This window comes from Cavia porcellus, unplaced genomic scaffold (assembly GCF_034190915.1).
Source record: "Cavia porcellus strain 051 isolate PalLab524CR breed Dunkin Hartley unplaced genomic scaffold, mCavPor4.1 scaffold_9, whole genome shotgun sequence".
In the NCBI taxonomy this organism is placed as follows: Eukaryota; Metazoa; Chordata; class Mammalia; order Rodentia; family Caviidae; genus Cavia; species Cavia porcellus.
In genome coordinates, this window is record NW_026947492.1 from 91,863,628 (window position 1) to 91,885,651 (window position 22,024).

Genomic DNA, 22,024 nt, shown 5'->3' on the forward strand with positions numbered 1-22,024 from the left:
AAAAGCAAGACTCCAGTTCTGCTCTGAGTACAGATCAGTCAATTGGATCTTGCTAAGTTTATGACTCTTAGGCTCACAAGAATTTATCAGACATCTTTTTTTGTCATACTGTCTTCACCAAAGGAAGCATGAAATCTGATCTGTCCCTCATATTTCAGCTCTACATTCCCAGCCTAATAATAAAGTTACTTTCCTTCTCCCACTGAATACACAGCTCAAAAATCACTCTTTTTTCATCAACACATCCAGTGAGCTACAATATCCCCCCCATGGTTGTAGAGAACATAATCCTCAATATATAGAACCTACAACTCTCTCCAGCAGAAAATATATGCACGAAGATGTGTCTCTCAGGAAGAGAAGAGGCAAGAGGGTAGAATGGGCCAAAGGCTGCATAAGAAATTTCGAGGTTATATACAAAGTTCTGTATTAGAGTTAAAATTTTAAATCCCAGTAAGAAATTAAAGACTTGCTGGGGCAGTTCTTGTGATGTGTTAATTATAAAATCCTAGGCTACAAACTCAGAAGAGTTCCCATCCCAAAGCACTGCACATCAATTCTTGTTGAGAACACAAGCAGAATTTTGCCACAGTGATCTAAACTTGTTGCCAGTGTGGAAAATATATGTAAAATTAAGAATATCTACTACTGAGTTTTTACCTTCCTGTTGCTCCAAGTAGTTCACTTGTGCCCTGTAGCATGTAGTTGCTTCTTTTTCCTGCTTTTCCTTGGATCAAACTCATTCTACTGAGACTGTTTCTTTTATTTCCTATCTTTGATAGATCTAAGACATTATCACCATTTGTGCTTGTCTTGACAAATTTTTTACTAAGGATATACAAAATGTGAAACAAACCATCAGCAGAAGACTCCAGCATACCAAAGCCTGATGACACAGATATAATACTAACTCAAACTTTATCCATACACAAACCATAGCCCAGTGTCTGATGGAACTGTAGTCCTAGCCAAGCCTCAATCATACTCTTATATCTAATGCTACCTGTAAGCATGGAGCAATGCTGACAAAAATTTTAAACTAAACCTAGAGAAATACTAACCAATACTTCATCCAGAATCTAACCTTGGTATAACACTACTCCAGACTTAGCTCTAACCCTAATTCTAACACTAGCTCTAGTCTTTCTTTTTATTTAAGAGGAAAAAGAGAAAAACACAAAACAAAACAAAGCAGTGTAAGGTTACATATAATAAAGAACTACCAAAAAAAACATAACAGTAAGAAATCACCTGTTAATAGATTACATATTATCATCTTGGAAATAGTTGCTCAAATCACAGTATCAAAGAATACAAAGTAGACATTCAAACAGAGAGACTGCAAACAGCTGTGTTCAATGATCCAAAAACATTAATAAAGTCAGCTATTCAACACCCCTATACACACTTGCTGTTATATCCGTTAGAGCTCCTTTTTTTTCCCCTTCCTCTCTTTTTACAACAAAATTTACACATTTTGGATTTTATTACTCCTTAGTTCTTATTACTTTTTTTGAGGGGGGGAGAATAAAGTCAAATATGGCAGAACAAAGCTGTCAGTCAAAACCAAGGATAGACATAGCACATGATGTAGAACAGAGTACACGGTTAATAACAATGGTTATCAACGTTGTCTCGTTTCCTTAAAAAGATTTGTCTATCTCATTAGATATTATAAAGTTGGACAAAACAGTAGAGAACAAGACCAATAAAACTTAGGCATTGTAAACATTACAGGACTTCCAAAGGAGACAATAGTCAAACCAGAATGGGCATCTTAGTGAATCTTATTGCCTTCAAAGTAGTTGCCTATACCCTCAGATTTGATACTATCACACAGAATGGAACCGAGTCTAATCAGTCAAAACAAGATCGTGGGAGTATTACAGGACTTCAAAACAAGTTAATAGGAAATCGAAAAGAGTTACTATTATATATCCTAATTTTTTAAATTTTTCCCTTAATTAAAATAAACATAAGAAATAACTAAATAGTTTTTTTAAAGAATAATAGTTACCATAGTGTCTGTCTTTTTCCTTGAAATATTTGGATAAAACTTCATATACTATAGCTTCAAATATTTCCATATCAAGAAGCCCAGAATAAAGCCTTTCTAATTAATAAGTGAAAATTTTATAAGGCTTCAAGGCCACATAATGGGGAATCATGATTATCACATATTTTCATATATTTGAATCATTACTTACATTAGGGAAACTATTCGGTATTCATACATGCGAGATTGATTTATTTCACTTATAGTATGGTCTCAAGCTGTGCCCATTTATTGATAAATATCTCAATGTGATCCTCCTTTATAGCTGAATAATACTTCATTGTATAGAAATACCACAACTTTTTTATCCATTCCTCAGTTGATGGACACTTGGGTTGTTTCCAAGATCTGTCGATTACAAATTGTGCTGCTATAAACATAGGTGCACATAAATCACTGTGGTATGATGCTTTCAGTTCTTCTGGGAATATGCCTAGAAGTGGAATAGCTGGAATAAATGGGATTTCCAATCCCAACTTTTTGAGAAACCTCCAGACAGACCTCCACAAAGGCTGTACCAGTCTACACTCCCACCAACAGTGCAGGAGAGTTCCTTTTTCCCGACAGCCTCTCCAGCATTTGTTGTTGTTGGTTTTCTTGATCCTGGCCATTCTTTCAGGAGTGAGATGGTATCTCAGTGTGGTTTTAATTTGCATTTCTCTAATGACCAATGATGATGAGCATTTTTTCATGTATTTATTTGCCATTTGCATTTCTTCATCTGAGAATTGCGTATTCATCTCAGATGCCCATTTTTGGATTGGATCTTTGAATTTTGGAGGTCTGAGTTTTTTTAATTCTTTATATGTTTTAGACAAGAGTCTTTTGTCTGAGAGAGAGTTCACTAAAATCTTTTCCCAGTTTGTGGGTTTTCTTTTCACTATGCTGGAGATTTCTTTTGACATGCAGAAACTTTTTAATAAGAAGTGGTCCCAGTTATTGATTCTGGGAAGTACTTCCCGTGCAGTTTGAGTCCTATTCATGAATTCTCTACCTACTCCTATGTCTCCAAGGTTTCTACCCAATTTGTCTTCCAATAGATTTAGTGTTTCTGTTTTAATATTCAGATCTTTGACCCATTTAGATTTTAATTTAGTACATGGTGATAGACATGGGTCTAGCTTTAGTTTTTGGCAAATGGAGAGCCAGTTTTTCCAGCACCATTTATTAAAGAGACTGTCGTTCTTCCAGTGAACCTGCTTGGCTCCTTTATCAAAGATAAGGTGGTTGAGTGTGTTTGTAGTTGTGGTTGTATCTTCTAATCTATTCCATTGATCTTTGGTTCTGTTTTGATTCCAATACCATGTTGATTTTACTACTGTTGCTTTGTAGTATAATTTCAAGTCAGGGATTGTGATGCCTCCTGCTTTGCCTTTGCTGCTTAGAATTGCCTTTGCGATTCTAGGTCTCTTCTGGTTCCAGATGAAATTTAGGAGTGATTTCTCTAGATCTATAAGGTATGTTGATGGTATTTCTATTGGGATTGCATTGAATCTGTATAAGAGTTTTGGGAGAATGGCCATCTTCACAATGTTTGTTCTTCCTATCCATGAGCAAGGGATGTCTTTCCATTTTCTGAGATCATCTTCAATTTCCTTTTTCAGTGTATGATAGTTTTCACTGTATAAGTCTTTTACTTCTTTTGTAAGAGTAATTCCTAAATATTTCATTTTTTTGCTTGCTAATGTGAATAGTCCAGTTTCTCTTATTTCCCTCTCTGTAATTTTGTTGTTCGTGTATAGGAATGCTATTGATTTCTGAGTATTGATTTTGTATCCAGCCACATTACTGAATTTATTTATTGTATCTAAGAGTATTTCAATGGAGCTTAGGGGGTCTTCTATGTAGAGTATCATGTCATCTGCAAACAATGACAACTTAACTTCTTCTTTTCCTATCTTTACCCCTTTTATTTCTCTTTCTTGCCTAATTGCTCTGGCTAGTACTTCCAGTACTATATTAAATAGGAGTGATGATAAAGGACATCCTTGTCTTGTGCCTGCTTTCAAAGTAAAGGCTTTCAATTTTTGGCCATTTAGTATGATGCTGGCTGTTGGTTTGTCATAAATGGCCTTTATTATATTGAGGTAAAGACCATCTATTCCAATTTTCTGTAGAGTTTTTATCATGAATAAATGTTGGACCTTATCGAAGGCTTTTTCTGCATGTATAGAAATGATCATGTGATTCTTATTTTTGGCTTTATTGATATGGTGGATAACATTTATTGATTTGCGTATGTTGAACCATCCTTGCATTCCTGGGATGAATCCCACTTGGTCATGGTGTATAATCTTCTTGATGATTTGCTGGATCCTATTTGCCAATATTTTATTGAGGATTTTTACATCTGTGTTCATTAGGGAGATCGGTCTATAGTTCTCTTTTTTAGTTGGGTCTTTCTCAGGTTTTGGTACTAGAGTAATATTTGCTTCCAGGAATGACTTAGGAAGGATTGCTTCCCTTTCAATTTCATTGAATAGTTTGAGGAGTGTCGGCATTAGGTCTTCTTTGTATTTCTTGTAGAATTCTGCAGTGAATCCATCTGGGCCTGGGCTCTTCTTGGTGGGTAAGGACTTAATTACATTTTCAATTTCAGTAACAGAGATTGGGTTATTCAACAGTTTTACATCCTCTTGATCTAGCTTTGGCACTTCATATGCTTCTAAGAATCTGTCTATTTCTTCTGTGTTATCAAACTTTTGAGAGTAGAGGTTTTCGAAATAGGTGTTGATGATCTTCTGTATTTCTATTGGGTCTGTAGTGACTTCTCCTTTTTCATTTCTTATTGCATGAATTTGAGCTTTTTCTTCCCTTTTTTAAAATAAGGTTGGCTAGGGGCTTATCCATTTTATTTATTCTTTCAAAGAACCAACTCTTCGATTTGTTGATTCTTTGGATTGTTTTCTTAGTCTCTATTGCATTGATTTCTGCTCTGATTTTTATAATTTCCTCTCTTCTTTTGGCTTTGGGCTTGACTTGCTCTTCTTTTTCTAGCTGTTTGAGGTGTAGCATCAAGTTATTTATTTGTATTCGTTCTGTTTTCCTGATGTGGGAACTCAGTGCAATAAATTTTCCTCTCAGGACGGCTTTCATTGCATCCCACAGGTTCCAGTAAGTTGTATCTGTATTTTCATTTTCTTTTAGGTATTGTTTGATTTCTTCTTTAATTTCTTCTGTGACCCACTGATTACTCAAGAGTGTGTTATTCAGTTTCCATGTGTTTGTGGGATTTTTGCAGTATCTTTTATCATTAATTTCTAATTTCAGAGCGCTATGATCCGATAACATGCAAGGGATGATTTCAGCTCTTTTGCACTTGTTTAAATATGTTCTGTGAGCTAATATATGGTCTATTTTAGAAAATGATCCATGTACTGCTGAGAAGAATGTGTATTCTGATGTTGTTGGGTGGAACATTCTGTATATGTCTATCAAGCCCATTTGTTCACAGGTGTGATTCAGTTGTGTTATTTCTTTGCTCATTTTCTGTCTGGTTGATCTGTCCCTTGGTGTCAATGGCGTATTAAGGTCTCCTGTTACAATTGTGTTACTGATAATTTGAGTTTTCATTTCTGTTAATAAATGTTTTATATAACTGGGTGCTCTGGAGTTTGGTGCATATATATTTAAGATAGTTATCTCTTCCTCTTGGAGTTTTCCCCTTACAAATACGTAGTGACCTTCTTTGTCCTTTATGGTCATTGTTGGTTTAAAGTTCACGTTGTCTGCAAACAGAATGGCTACTCCTGCCTTTTTTTGGATTCCTGCTGCATGAAGAATTGTTTTCCATCCTTTGACTTTCAGTCTGTGAGTATCCTTCTGGGTTAGATGGGTTTCCTGTCAACAGCATATGGTTGGATTTTGTTTCTTGATCCATTCTGCTAGTCGGTTTCTTTTGATTGGTACATTGAGACCATTTACATTAATGGTTATTACTGTTAAATGCTTGTTAATTGTAGGAATGTTATCTCTCTGCTGTTGCATCTTTATCTTTCTGTTCTGTTTAATTATTTGCTTTGCTTAGTGGTTTTTTCCTTTGTGTATCTAAACTGTCTTTCAATATTTTTTGCAGGGTTGGTTTGGTGTTCATGAACTTCTTCAGCTGTTCTTTGTCATGGAAGTATCGTATTGCACCATCTATTTTGAATGATACTTTTGCAGGATATATCAGTCTTGGTTGGAAATCATTTTGCTTTAGGATCTGGAATATTTCACTCCATGCTCTTCTTGACTTTATTGTTTGTGCTGAGAAGTCTGCTGTGATTCTGATAGGTTTTCCTTTATAAGTGATCTGTCTTTTCTCTCTGACAGCTTTTAATAATCTATTCTTATGTTGGATTTCTGGGATGGTGATTATTATATGTCTGGGTGTAGTTTTATTTTGGTTATGACTATTTGGAGTTCTATATGCTTCACTGATCCTGATGTCAGTTTCTGATCTCATGCTTGGGAAATTTTCAGCTATTACTTCTCTAAATATCCTCTTGACATCCTTTATGTTGTCTCCCTCTCTTTCATTAATCCCTATCATTCTTATGTTATTCTTCTTTGCATCATCTTCCAGTTGTTGAATTGTTTCCTGATTCCTTGTTATTTTCAAAAGATCTTTCCTTTCCTGTTCACTAGCTGCAATCATGTCTTCAAGGTCTGAAATTCTATCTTCACTTTCATTAAGGCGGTTTTTACAACTTTCAGTGGAGTTTTTATTTCCTGTATATCTCTGTGCATCTGCATTATGTATTCTGTTTGTTTCTTATATTGCTCGTCTAGGGATTCTATCTTTTTGTTTAGTTCCTCCAATTTTTTATCTGTGTTTTCTTTAGATATATTTAGAATCTCTTTCGTTTCTTTTATCATTTCTTCTTTTATCTGGGAGATTATTTTGAGTTTGAATTTCTTTAAAGCTTCCTGGATTTGCTTGTCAACTTCATTAGCTATTATGTCCGATATATGAGGTGGATGGGATATATTTTCTTCTATATACATCGCTCCTAGGGTTTCCTGAGATGGGCTGGAGGTTTGAGGTTGTAATTTGGTCTTTCGTTTTGTCATTTTGTATATTTCTGTGTTTCAAGTGTTATTTGAAAGCTTCCTCAGGATCTGTTGAAAATCCCCTTCTATGTTTGGAGCTACTGAGACTCTGACACCGTGCTACCCCAAGCCATTGGGCCTACAGAACCAGTGGCCCTCCTCTGCCTGCTCAGAACTCCGCAGTTCCAGACAAGCTGGGCCTCAGGGACATTGTGCGCCCACCTGCCCCTTGGAAGATCCACAGCTCTTCAATCGCAGGCAGGTTAGGGTGCTCACCACAGGCCGCAGTGCCTCAGGAGCCTGTGATCCCTCCCTGCTTGCAGAGATATCCACAGTCCTCCAGACAATGGAAGGGACTTCTGCAGGCACTCCAGATCCACCCAGCTCCTCCTCTGCAGGCAGATGGCTAGGCGCGGCTGGGCTCGGGGGTTAGTGTAGGCCTGCCCATCCATCAGGAGCTCAGCAGACTTCCAACTGTAGCCGGGAGGGATGTGGAGGTGGCTGTCGTGGCCTCTAACCCACTGCTCCACTTCACTGCACCCAGAAGCCTGGGGGGTCCGGAACAGTCTGAGATTTGGGCAGACTGTGCTGGGCACTCACCACAGGCTGAGGTGCCTCAGGAACCTGTGATCCCTCCCTGCTTGCAGAAATATTCAGTCTTTCAGACAAAGGAAGGGGCTTCTGCAGGCACTCCGGATCCACCCAGCTCCTCCTCTGCACGCAGATGGCTAGGCGCGGCTGGGCTCAGGGGATAGTGTAGGCCCGCCCATCCGTCGGAGCTCAGCAGAGCTCCAAGTGTAGCCGGGAGGGATGGGGAGGTGGCTGTAGTGGCCTCTAACCCACTGCTCCACTTCACTGCACCCAGAAGCCTGGGGGGTCCGGAACAGTCTGAGATTTGGGCAGACTGTGCTGGGCACTCACCACAGGCTGAGGTGCCTCAGGAACCTGCGATCCCTCCCTGCTTGCAGAAATATTCAGTCCTTCAGACAAAGGAAGGGGCTTCTGCAGGCACTCCGGATCCGCCCAGCTACTCCTCTCACTAGCTCTAGTCTTATCTTAATACTAAGTCTGGTGGATCAATAACCATAAACTCTAACCAAAATCCACTCTCTGGTGTAATCCAAGCCATAACCCTAGCTCTAGCCCTAACCCTTACTCTAATCTGAACTGAAAACAGACCTAAGCCTGATGGATTCATAACATGAACAGAAGTCCTAACCATAACTCTACCCAGGTGGAACCATGATGCTAACCCTGACATTAATTAAAAATCTTTCCTAACATTAGCACTGGTTGAATGCTAGCCCCAGCCCCAGTCCTGGTCATTTCCTTAACATAAACCTAACACTATCTTCTCTGGCTCCCAAGCCCTGTGCTCAGTCATTGCCCCAGAATTAGCACTAACCATAATTCCAACGTTAACACTAAATGTAAACATAAACCTAACCCTTGGAGCTTTACCTCAAAGCCTATCCTTAACCTTTTTAGTATTCTTAATACTAACACTAAGTTCAATCTGAACCCTAACCCTGGAAGACCCTATCCTTAGATGCAGATATAGACTTAACCATAGCACTACACCTGGCCCCAGGACTAGCACCAGTCCTAAAACTAATTCTAAACTTAAACCTGATATAACTATAAACCTAACTCTCAAACTCATCTTTATTTTTATCTAAATTTAAACCTAACACTAACAATAAACCTAATCATAACTTCAATTAAAACTGTAGCCTTAGCCTGAACCGAAACTTATTTCCTATATTTTCCCTAAACATAACCCTAAACTGAGACTTAGCACCAGAACTACACCTAACTGGAACCCTAGCTCTAACCCTATACTAGGCCTTAGCCCTAATTCTAGCATAATCCATACAACTAGTATAGCCCTAAGTGTGTGTGTAAAATTATACTTCATGCTTATCCTACCCTAACTGTAGCCTTAGGCCTATCCCATGCTCTGATCCTAACCACCAGCCAAACCCTAATATTTACACTATCCTTACATTTAAGCACAAACCCAAACACTTGAAGAACCCAATTCCTATTATATTTCTAGCCCTTGTGCTAATCCCAGCTCTAACCATAGCCATAAAACTAATCCTAGTGAAAACCTAACACTAGACATAGAATTTCACCTAGGCATAGAAGTATCCTTAGTCAGAAACCTAGCACTGGCCCTTACATAGGTCCTAGCACCAGCCCTAACCCTAACATTAACCATATCTCTAATGTGACACTTGGCCCTAGATATAAACATAGAATTGTACTTAAACCTAAACCTGAACTTAAAATTCATCCTGTACCTAACACTGCTAGACCATAGTGCCAAATGTAAATATAAACCTTTCATTAACATAAACATAACTATGAATTCTACCCTAACTGTAGTGGAAACACATACCTAACCCTATTGAACACAAACCTTAACTCAGGAGCAAGATTTAGTCATAGTTCTAGCCCTAGCCTTATCACTAATCCTATCCCTAGCACTAACTCTAACCCTAACCTGATTAGAGTTATTGCCTGGCCTGAAGAGTAAGCCTAATCCTAACCGTAAGCATGGTGGATGCCTTTAGCCTGTGTCTGGATGTCCCTCATAGCCTCCTGGGCTCATAGGGAAAGCTTTTCAGTGATGGTGGGATCACTGGTGTAGAATACTGAATTGGGCATTTAATTGCTTTAATACGGTTCTGGGTGTGGCCTGAAGGATTTGTTGAAAAGGAAACCCTCTCCATGGTCATGATCCGCATCAGCTAATAGCCAGGATGTAACATAAAGGGAAAAGGAGGCTCACTGCACTTGTTACCGCTCTTCACTACCAAGTAAAATTTTTCCCCTACCTTACTCTACCCATGCTGCCCCAACATGGAGCCTGAGGACTATAAAACCAAATCTCCACAAACTTTAAGGTACAATAAACCTTCCCTGGTTTAACTTGGAGTGGGTATTTTGTCTCTGTAATGAGAAAAACAGCTAAGTGGAATTCTATCACTAGCAATAGCCCTAACCTTCACCATAACACTACACAGAAGTGGAACATTAGCCCTGACCCTAACTTTAAACCAAACCCTATGCCCCAAATGATAACCGTAATTATCAACCTAAACCATTCTACCACTGAACATAAACCTTGCATTACCCTATCTATTTAAATTAACCTTAAAACTTACCCTAACCATGTTAGAATTCTAAAGCCTAGCTCTATTGTGGTCAGACCCTAGGCCATATCCCTTGCCCTAGATCTATTACTAAATGTGATCTTAAAACTATCCCTAACACGAATGTGAAAATTAATCCTAAAACTAACCCTTCTGTGACTTCTTAATCCTATGCCCAACACTAATCTTAGCAGTAAAACAAGTGGAAATCTAACTTTAACCCTAATCATATCCAACCACTAAAAATAACCCAATCTAACCATGTAAAAACCCTACAAGGAAACATAAAACTAATCCTAATATAACTAAATCTAAGTATGCCCTAAGACTAAGACCTAAAAGAAACACCAACTCTAATTCTAAATCTGGGGAACTCTAGCTTTAACTGAAGCACTAGACCTAACCATAGTTTTAATGCCTAATCATAAATGCAACCTTAATCCTAATCTTAACACTAACATTATCCATCTGGAAATGCTAATATTAGCCTAGAACTATGCCTGCTCTGAACCTCAGTCTTAAATTAAACTCATAAACCAGCCTAAGCATAAACATGAGAGAACATTAAGTCCAACAAAAATCCTAGCCCTTGAACTAGACTTAGCCCTAATCCTAGCACTAACACTAAATGTAACCTTAATCCTAACCCTAATGATAATGCTAAAACAATCCCCAACCCAACTACAAAAATATTACCATAATGATAATCGTAGCCATGGCCTTACTCATAACCATAACCCTAACTCTAGTTGAAACCTAGCCCTAGAATTAATTCTGGCACTAGCCTTAGGCTAAATCTAACACTAACTAATCCCTAACCCTAACATTCATAGAAACCTAACTGTAAATTTAATCCTAATTCTAAATCTGACACTGAGCAGAACACACACACAGCACTAGCCCTAGTATAAGCCCTTGGAAAACCCTATCTCTTACCTAACACTAAAGCTGGTAGAACACTGACCATAATTCTAATTCAAATCTTATAATTAGCTTTGGCCTAGCCCTACACCTTACCCATAAATGAATCCTTACACTAATCATAAACCTTAATTTGGTGGACTCCTAACACTAACTCTAAATTAACCTGCAACCCTAACCCTGTTGGAACCCTAGATCTATGGCTACCCTAGGCTTAACTCTAACGTAACACTAACTTTAAACCAAACCATGACAGTAGACATATTCCTAAATCTATAACAGCCTTAAGTCTATCCCTAACATCTTGCTAGAATGCCAGTCTTGCTAGAATGCCAATCCTAAACCTGACCCTAAATCTGTTGAAAACCTAATAACAAACAACATTATACTGAATCCTAAAATTAAACATAACTTAACTCTGGAGGACCTAGAGCACTAATTATAGCTCTAGTCTTAAACCTAATACTAGAACTTGCCCTAAACCTGATCCAAACTGAAAAGCCAGAGCAAACCTAAACCTAACACTAATCCTATCTTTAAAAAAACCCTAACACTAACTCTCATGGAATAACAGCCCTAGCCTTACACAGTGATCTTACCCTAGATATAGTGCTAGACCATTGCCCTAACTTTATCCTTCATCCTAAAATGAACACTTACACTGGTGGAAACTTAAAATTTTACATTCTCACTAATTCTAGCATTAATCATGGTGAAAAACTAGTCCTAGTCCTAGCTTTCATCCTACCCTATCCCTAATTTATCCCTAATTTAGCCCTAGCCCTTTCCATGACCATAAACCTAACCCTAATCCTACTACTTATCCTGACATTAGCATAGATTGACTCTAATCCTAATATTATCATCAGTAGAAACTTATCCCTACATGTATCTGAAATGCTTAGTACTAGCCCCCCACACATAAACACAGCTCTAGCCCTACACTTAACCCAACACTAACCCTGAAAGAACATGAGTGGCATTCTGGTCATAGATGGAGGCATAGGCCTAGACATAGGACTAGTTGCAACCCTACTTATAATCTAACACTAATCCTGGACATGAAACACTAATCCTAAATATGGTAGAAGACCTGACCTAACCCTAACCATGATGCCAACCACACTTCTAGTTCTACTTCAAGCTTTGGCATTACCTGAATTTCAGACTCACCCTAAAACAAATCCAGAACCTAACCCTGAACCTAATCTTGGTAGCATCTTAAATAAAGCACAACCTTCACTCTAAATTATGGAATCTTAGCCTCAGCCTAACTCCATTGCTAACAACATCATGTCAGTAAACACAGAATAAGCCCCTAACATAATACTAACTTTAAACCTGTGGAAACTCAGACCTAACCCAACTTCTATCCCTAGCCCTATAACTAGTATTAACCTAAGTCTAACCCTAGAAGATGTTTACAGTATCCATAGTCTTAAAAATAATCCTGGGGGCACTCTAAAACTGACACTAACCAAAACTCTAAATCAGGTGATACACTAGCATTAACCATAGACTTAGGCCTAAATATAGAATTGTCTTAGCACTAAAGAGGGCCTATCCTGTACCCTGGTAGAACCCTAGACCAACCCCTATGACTAGACTGTGAAATTAGAACCCTAAACTAACACTAAACCTAACACAAACTTAATCCACACAACCTTTAACCTAAACCTGACCCTAATCTTAGACATAACCCCAATCCTAAATGGAGTCCTAGCTCTAACATGCTCTATGAAACAATCATTACCCTAAAATGATGCATAACCCTACCACTAACCCTACCCCAAACCCTACTTTTAACCCTAGACATTGAAAGCTAAAACCTTAGCCCTAGCCCTTACCAAACACTAACTATAACCATAGACCTTAGGCTACACCTAACATGACTTTGGCCCTAAATCTAAACCTAGTGTTGAACTTAGAAAAACCATAGCCCTAACTCAACTTTAACAAACAATTCCTTAAAACATAGTCCATATCCTAGCTCTAGACATCGACATCACCCTAAATCTAAACCTGACCCTGAACCTAACTATAACCTTAACCTAAACATAACTCTCTCCCTAATTATAACACTAACCCTAAGTATCTAACACTAATCCTACAACTAACATTAATTGTAGACCAAGTCCTGGCCCTAATCCTAACCCTGAACCTAACATCACCATAAAAATAACCCTGGTGGAAATCCAGTCCTGGTCCTACTCCTAGACCTAACAATATCTGAGCCTAATTCCAATTCTAGTGCTGAACCTAACCCTAAATCTAACACTAACTCTAACATGAAATGTAATCCTAAACTGGTGGGTCTGCTACTGCCACTACTACTTCTTGCTGCTTCATGCCTCCTGCCTGCCGTGCCATGGACTGTTCTACTCTGTGATGCCCTCTGCCTTTCCACTTTGCCTTGGAGACAGCTGACTGTGGACTGAAACCTCTACAATCCATGACCTGATATAAGCCTCTTCTCTCTTAACTTCAGGCTGTTGAATATTTTGAATAAGCAACAATGAAACTAAGAGAAGGGTGCAGGTAGCTGACCGGGAAAGAGTATCACATGCATTGTGCTGTCCTGACCACTCAGCCTCAAAACTGCTGCCCAAGGCAGAGACATTCACTTGAGTTCAGCTATGATTGGAGCCATAAGTAGAGTCAGAGTCCTGTTTAGAAAGAAATGTACAAGGTAGTGATTCAACTTCCTGAAAGTCTGTGGTATCTGTGTCTTGAATTTTGTCTTCTGAGGGAAACTTTATGATGTAGAACAGAGCAGGTTCTGTTACATCCCATCCTGAAGTAGTCTCCCCCATTGTGTAGATATAATTAACCACTGGCAGGAACTGGTTGAGTTAGTGTGTATGCTTAGATTATAGAATATTACCTGCTCAGTAGAAGACTTATGTTATAGAAAGGAGAGCCAAATGTCCCAGAGATGGGAGCAAACTGGATTTGAGACTATGCTCCAGGATGCCAAAACACTAATTACTTAATCTCTGCAAGCCTCTTTTTCTTCTCCTATAAACACGAAGACAGTAATTCCCATTGGGGAAGGCAGCTCTGGTAATCAGAGATCATACAGAAGATGCTCAACCTTTGTTTGGTGTTCCAAGAACTCCAACGGAAAAGCCTCTGTATTTCTGCAAGAGAGAGCCCACACCAGTGAATGGGACTGTTCTGGATAGGTCCATCAATGTGATGTTGACCTTGGTGGACCTTATCATCAGCTTAGTTGGGTTGATGGGAAACACAGTTGTGCTTTGGCTCCTGGGCTTCCACATAAGCAGAAATGCAGTCTCGGTCTATGTCTTCAACATAGCTCCTGCTTCCTTCTCGTTCCTCTGAGGCTACATTATAGAGTCTGTGATAAACTTCTCTCCCTCACTTTGATCATCTCTCACTAGATCTTATTTCCTATGAGGATTCTTATTCCTGTGAGAGTTTCTACATCACCAGCCTGAGCATGCTTAGTGCCATTAGTACTGAGCACTGCCTGTCTGTCTAATGGCCCATCTAGCACAGACACCACAGACCAAGACACATGTCAGCTGTTGGTGTGCCCTGCTCTGGTTCTCATTCTTTTTTTTTTTTTATTTAAGAGGAAAAAGAGAAAAACGCAAAACAAAACAAAGCAGTGTAAGGTTACACATAATACAGAACTACAAAAAAAAACATAACAGTAAGAAATCACCTGTTAATAGATTACATATTATCATCTTGGAAATAGTTGCTCAAATCACAGTATCAAAGAATACAAAGTAGACATTCAAACAGAGAGACTGCAAACAGCTGTGTTCAATGATCCAAAAACATTAATATAGTCAGCTATTTAACACACCTAAACACACTTGCTGTTATATCCATTAGAGCTCTTTTTTTTTCCTCCCTCTCTTTTTTACAACAAAATTTACACATTTTGGATTTTATTACCCCTTAGTTCTTATTACTTTTTTTGAGGGGGAGAGAATAAAGTCAAATATGGCAAAACAAAGCTGTAAGTCAAAACCAAGGATAGACATAGCACATGATGTAGAACAGAGTACAAGGTTATTAACAATAGTTATCAACATTGTCTCTTGTTTCCTTAAAAGGAATTGTCTATCTCATTAGATATTATAAAGTTGGACAAAACAGTGGAGAACAAGACCAATAAAACTTAGGCATTGTGAACATTACAGGACTTCCAAAGGAGACAATAGTCAAACCAGAATGGGCATCTTTGTGAATCTTATTGCCTTCAAATTAGTTGCCTATACCCTCAGACTTATGGAACAGAGTCTTAATCAGTCAAAACAAGATCTAGGGAGTATTACAGGACTTCAAAACAAGTTAATAGGAGATCGAAAAGAGTTACTATTATATATCCTAATTTTTTTAATTTTTCCCTTAATTAAAATAAACATAAGAAATAGCTAAATAATTTTTTTAAAGAATAGTAGTTACCATAGTGTCTGTCTTTTTCCTTAAAATATTTGGATAAAACTTCATATACTATAGGTTCAAATATTTTCATATCAAAAAGCCCAGAATAAAGCCTTTCCAATTAATAAGTGAAAATTTTATAAGGCTTCAAGGCCACATAATGGGGAATCATGATTATCACATATTTTTATATATATGAATCATTACTTACATTAGGGAAACTATTCGGTATTCATACATGCGAGATTGATTTATTTCACTTATGAGTATGGTCTCAAGCTGCGCCCATTTATTGATAAATATCTCAATGCGATCCTTCTTTATAGCTGAATAATACTCCATTGTATAGAAATACCCCAACTTTTTGATCCATTCCTCAGTTGATGGACACTTGGGTTGTTTCCAACATCTGGCGATTACAAATTGTGCTGCTATAAACATAGCTGCACATATATCACTGTGGTATGATGCTTTCAGTTCTTCTGGGAATATGCCTAGAAGTGGAATAGCTGGAACAAATGGGACTTCCAATCCCAGCTTTTTGAGAAATCTCCAGACAGACCTCCACAAAGGCTGTACCAATCTACACTCCCACCAACAGTGCAGGAGAGTTCCTTTTTTCCCACAGCCTCTCCAGCATTTGTTGTTGTTGGTTTTCTTGATCCTGGCCATTCTTTCAGGAGTGAGATGGTATCTCAGTGTGGTTTTAATTTGCATTTCTCTAATGACCAATGATGATGAGCATTTTTTCATGTATTTATTTGCCATTTGCATTTCTTCATCTGAGAATTGCGTATTCATCTCAGATGCCCATTTTTGGATTGTATCTTTGAATTTTGGAGGTCTGAGTTTTTTTAATTCTTTATATGTTTTAGACAAGAGTCCCTTGTCTGAGAGAGAGTTCACTAAAATCTTTTCCCAGTTTGTGGGTTTTCTTTTCACTATGCTGGAGATTTCTTTTGACATGCAAAAACTTTTTAATAAGAAGTGGTCCCAGTTATTGATTCTGGGAAGTATTTCCCGTGCAGTTTGAGTCCTATTCATGAATTCTCTACCTACTCCTATGTCTCCAAGGTTTCTACCCAATTTGTCTTCCAATAGATTTAGTGTTTCTGTTTTAATATTCAGATCTTTGACCCATTTACATTTTAATTTAGTACATGGTGATAGACATGGGTCTAGCTTTAGTTTTTGGCAAATGGAGAGCCAGTTTTTCCAGCACCATTTATTAAAGAGACTGTCGTTCTTCCAGTGAACCTGCTTGGCTCCTTTATCAAAGATAAGGTGGTTGAGTGTGTTTGTAGTTGTGGTTGTATCTTCTAATCTATTCCATTGATCTTCAGCTCTGTTTTGATTCCAATACCATGTTGATTTTACTACTGTTGCTTTGTAGTATAATTTCAAGTCAGGGATTGTGATGCCTCCTGCTTTGTCTTTGCTGCTTAGAATTGCTTTTGCGATTCTAGGTCTCTTCTGGTTCCAGATGAAATTTAGGAGTGATTTCTCTAGATCTATAAGGTATGTTGATGGTATTTCTATTGGGATTGCATTGAATCTGTATAAGAGTTTTGGGAGAATGGCCATCTTCACAATGTTTGTTCTTCCTATCCATGAGCAAGGGATGTCTTTCCATTTTCTGAGATCACCTTCAATTTCCTTTTTCAGTGTATTATAGTTTTCACTGTATAAGTCTTTCACTTCTTTCGTAAGAGTAATTCCTAAATATTTCATTTTTTGCTTGCTAATGTGAATAGTCCAGTTTCCCTTATTTCCCTCTCTGTAATTTTGTTGTTTGTGTATAGGAATGCTATTGATTTCTGAGTATTGATTTTGTATCCAGCCACATTACTGAATTTATTTATTGTATCTAAGAGTCTTTCAATGGAGCTTAGGGGGTCTTCTATGTAGAGTATCATGTCATCTGCAAACAATGACAACTTAACTTCTTCTTTTCCTATCTTTACCCCTTTTATTTCTCTTTCTTGCCTAATTGCTCTGGCTAGTACTTCCAGTACTATATTAAATAGGAGTGGTGATAAAGGACATCCTTGTCTTGTGCCTGATTTTAAAGTAAAGGCTTTCACTTTTTGGCCATTTAGTATGATGCTGGCTGTTGGTTTGTCATAAATGGCCTTTATTATATTGAGGTAAAGACCATCTATTCCAATTTTCTGTAGAGTTTTTATCATGAATAAATGTTGGACCTTATCGAAGGTTTTTTCTGCATCTATAGAAATAATCATGTGACTCTTATTTTTGGCTTTATTGATATGGTGGATTACATTTATTGATTTGCGTATGTTGAACCATCCTTGCATTCCTGGGATGAATCCCACTTGGTCATGGTGTATAATCTTCTTGATGATTTGCTGGATCCTATTTGCCAATATTTTATTGAGGATTTTTGCATCTGTGTTCATTAGGGAGATCGGTCTATAGTTCTCTTTTTTAGTTGGGTCTTTCTCAGGTTTTGGTACTAGAGTAATATTTGCTTCCAGGAATGACTTAGGAAGGATTGCTTCCCTTTCAATTTCATTGAATAGTTTGAGGAGTGTCGGCATTAGGTCTTCTTTGTATTTCTTGTAGAATTCTGCAGTGAATCCATCTGGGCCTGGGCTCTTCTTGGTGGGTAAGGACTTAATTACATTTTCAATTTCAGTAACCGAGATTGGGTTATTCAACAATTTTACATCCTCTTGATCTAGCTTTGGCACTTCATATGCTTCTAAGAATCTGTCTATTTCTTCTGTGTTATCAAACTTTTGAGAGTAGAGGTTTTCGAAATAGGTGTTGATGATCTTCTGTATTTCTATTGGGTCTGTAGTGACTTCTCCTTTTTCATTTCTTATTGCATGAATTTGAGCTTTTTCCTTCCCCTTTTTTTTAATAAGGTTGGCTAGGGGCTTATCGATTTTATTTATTCTTTCAAAGAACCAACTCTTTGATTCGTTGATTCTTTGGATTGTTTTCTTAGTCTCTATTGCATTGATTTCTGCTCTGATTTTTATAATTTCCTCTCTTCTTTTGGCTTTGGGCTTGACTTGCTCTTCTTTTTCTAGCTGTTTGAGGTGTAGCATCAAGTTATTTATTTGTATTCGTTCTGTTTTCCTGATATGGGAACTCAGTGCAATAAATTTTCCTCTCAGGATGGCTTTCATTGCATCCCACAGATTCCGGTAAGTTGTATCTGCATTTTCATTTTCTTTTAGGTATTGTTTGATTTCTTCTTTAATTTCTTCTGTGACCCACTGATTAGTCAAGAGTGTGTTATTCAGTTTCCATGTGTTTGTGGGATTTTTGCAGTATCTTTTATCGTTAATTTCTAATTTCAGAGCGCTGTGATCCGATAACATGCAAGGGATGATTTCAGCTCTTTTGCACTTGTTTAAATATGTTCTATGAGCTAATATATGGTCTATTTTAGAAAATGATCCGTGTACTGCTGAGAAGAATGTGTATTCTGATGTTGTTGGGTGGAACATTCTGTATATGTCTATCAAACCCATTTGTTAACAGGTATGATTGAGTTCTGTTATTTCTTTACTCATTTTCTGTCTGGTCGATCTGTCCCTTGGTGTCAGTGGTGTATTAAGGTCTCGTGTTACAATTGTGTTACTGATAATTTGAATTTTCATTTCTGTTAATAATTGTTTTATATAACTGGGCGCTCTGGAGTTTGGTGCGTATATATTTAAGATAGTTATCTCTTCCTCTTGGAGTTTTCCCCTTACGAGTATGTAGTGACCTTCTTTATCCTTTATGGTCATTGTTGGTTTAAAGTTCACGTTGTCTGCAAACAGAATGGCTACTCCTGCCTTTTTTTGGATTCCTGCTGCATGAAGAATTGTTTTCCATCCTTTGACTTTCAGTCTGTGAGTATCCTTCTGGGTTAGATGGGTTTCCTGTCAACAGCATATGGTTGGATTTTGTTTCTTGATCCATTCTGCTAGTCTGTTTCTTTTGATTGGTGCATTGAGACCATTTACATTAATGGTTATTACTGTTAAATGCTGGTTAATTGTAGGAATGTTATCTCTCTGCTGTTGCATCTTTATCTTTCTGTTCTGTTTAATTATTTGCTTTGCTTAGTGGTTTTTTCCTTTGTGTATCTAAACTGTCTTTCAATATTTTTTGCAGGGTTGGTTTGGTGTTCATGAAGTTCTTCAGCTGTTCTTTGTCATGGAAGTATCGTATTTCACCGTCTATTTTGAATGATACTTTTGCAGGATATATCAGTCTAGGTTGGAAATCATTTTGCTTTAGGATCTGGAATACTTCACTCCATGCTCTTCTTGACTTTATTGTTTGTGATGAGAAGTCTGCTGTGATTCTGATAGGTTTTCCTTTATAAGTGATCTGTCTTTTCTCTCTGACAGCTTTTAATAATCTATTCTTATGTTGGCTTTCTGGGATGGTGATTATTATATCTCTGGGTGTAGTTTTATTTTGGTTATGACTATTTGGAGTTCTATATGCTTCACTGATCCTGATGTCAGTTTCTGATCTCATGCTTGGGAAGTTTTCAGCTATTGCTTCTCTAAATATCCTCTTGATATCCTTTATGTTGTCTCCTTTTTCATTAATCCCTATCATTCTTATGTTATTCTTCTTTGCATCATCTTGCAGTTGTTGAATTGTTGTTTCCTGATTCCTTGTTATTTTTAAAAGATCTTTCCTTTCCTGTTCACTAGCTGCAATCCTGTCTTCAAGGTCTGAAATTCTATCTTCACTTTCATTAAGGCGGTTTTTACAACTTTCAGTGGAGTTTTTTATTTTCTGTATATCTTTGTGCATCTGCATTATGTATTCTGTTTGTTTCTTATATTGCTCGTCTAGGGATTCTATCTTTTTGTTTAGTTCCTCCAATTTTTTATCTGTGTTTTCTTTAGATATATTTAGAATCTCTTTCATTTCTTTTATCATTTCTTCTTTTATCTGGGAGATTATTTCGAGTTTGAATTTCTTTAAAGCTTCCTGGAGTTGTTTGTCAACTTCAGTAGCTATTATGTCCGATATATGAGGTGGATGGGATATATTTTCTTCTATATACATTGCTCCTAGGGTTTCCTGAGATGGGCTGGAGGTTTGAGGTTGTAATTTGGTCTTTCGTTTTGTCATTTTCCTATATTTCTGTGTTTCATGTGTTATTTGAAAGCCTCCTCAGGATCTGTTGAAAATCCCCTTCTATGCTTGCAGCTACTGAGACTCTGGCACCACTCTACCCCAGGCCTTTGGGCCTGCAAAACCAATGGCCCTCCTCTGCTTGTTCAGAACTCCGCGGTTCCAGACAAGCTGGGCCTCAGGGACACTGTGCGCCCACCTGCCCCTTGGTAGATCCACAGCTCTTGGATCGCAGCCGGGTTAGGGTACTCACCATAGGCCGCAGTGCCTCAGGAGCCTGTGATCCTTCCCTGCTTGCAGAGATATCCACAGTCCTCCAGACAAAGGAAGGGCCTCCTGCGGGCACTCCGGATCCACCCAGCTCCTCCTCTGCACGCAGATGGCTAGGCACGGCTGGGCACAGGCCCAGGTGCCTCAGGAACCTGGGATCCCTCCCTGATTGCAGAAATATTCACTCCTCCAGACAAAGGAAGGGGCTTCTGTGTAGGGAGCGGTTTTGAATAGCTGCTGCTGCCCTGCCCCTCCTGCCTGAGGGCATTTTGTGTGTCAGCCTACATTTCCCATGATCCTCACCTTGCCTACAGTGCACATGACAAGCAAACTTCCTGTTTCAGCCTGCCTACATTACCCATAATCCTCTCCTGCTTACATCATATAACCGAATGTGACGATGACCTATCAGATTAAGCCTTCTTCCTGCCTATGGCCCGCCCCCCACCCTATATAAGTTGTAGCCATTTTAAAAATAAATGAGACTCGATTGGAATCTCATCCTGTCTCCATCTCTCTTTTCTCTTGTCCTGCCCCCATCCCCGATCCCCTCTCCAGGTTGAGACCCATAGATTGGTCCGCAGGCCGGATCAAGTGGTGACCACGAAGGGACCTCACCTGGCACGAGGGATAACGACGCGGGACCGTTCACAGGAGTAAAGCGCTGGCCAGCGTGACTGATTCAAGGACATTGTTCCTGTGATCTGTGCAGACGGCCACCTTATGTCTCGCCTGAATCACGGTAGGTGAACGGCATTAACATGGGACAAGCACTCAGTGAACACGAATTGTTCGTGACTGGCCTCAGGGAGGCTCTCAAGATTAGAGGGATCAAGGTTAAGACAAAGGAACTAATAAAGTACTTTCAGTTCATACATTCAGTGTGTCCATGGTTCCCCCTAGAAGATACGATTAATTTAAACAGGTGGAATAGAGTAGGAGATGCTCTTAAGGACTATTATAAAGTTTTTGGTCCAAAAAAGGTTCCTGTAACTGCTTTTTCATATTGAACTTTAATCTCTGAGCTGCTGGCACAACG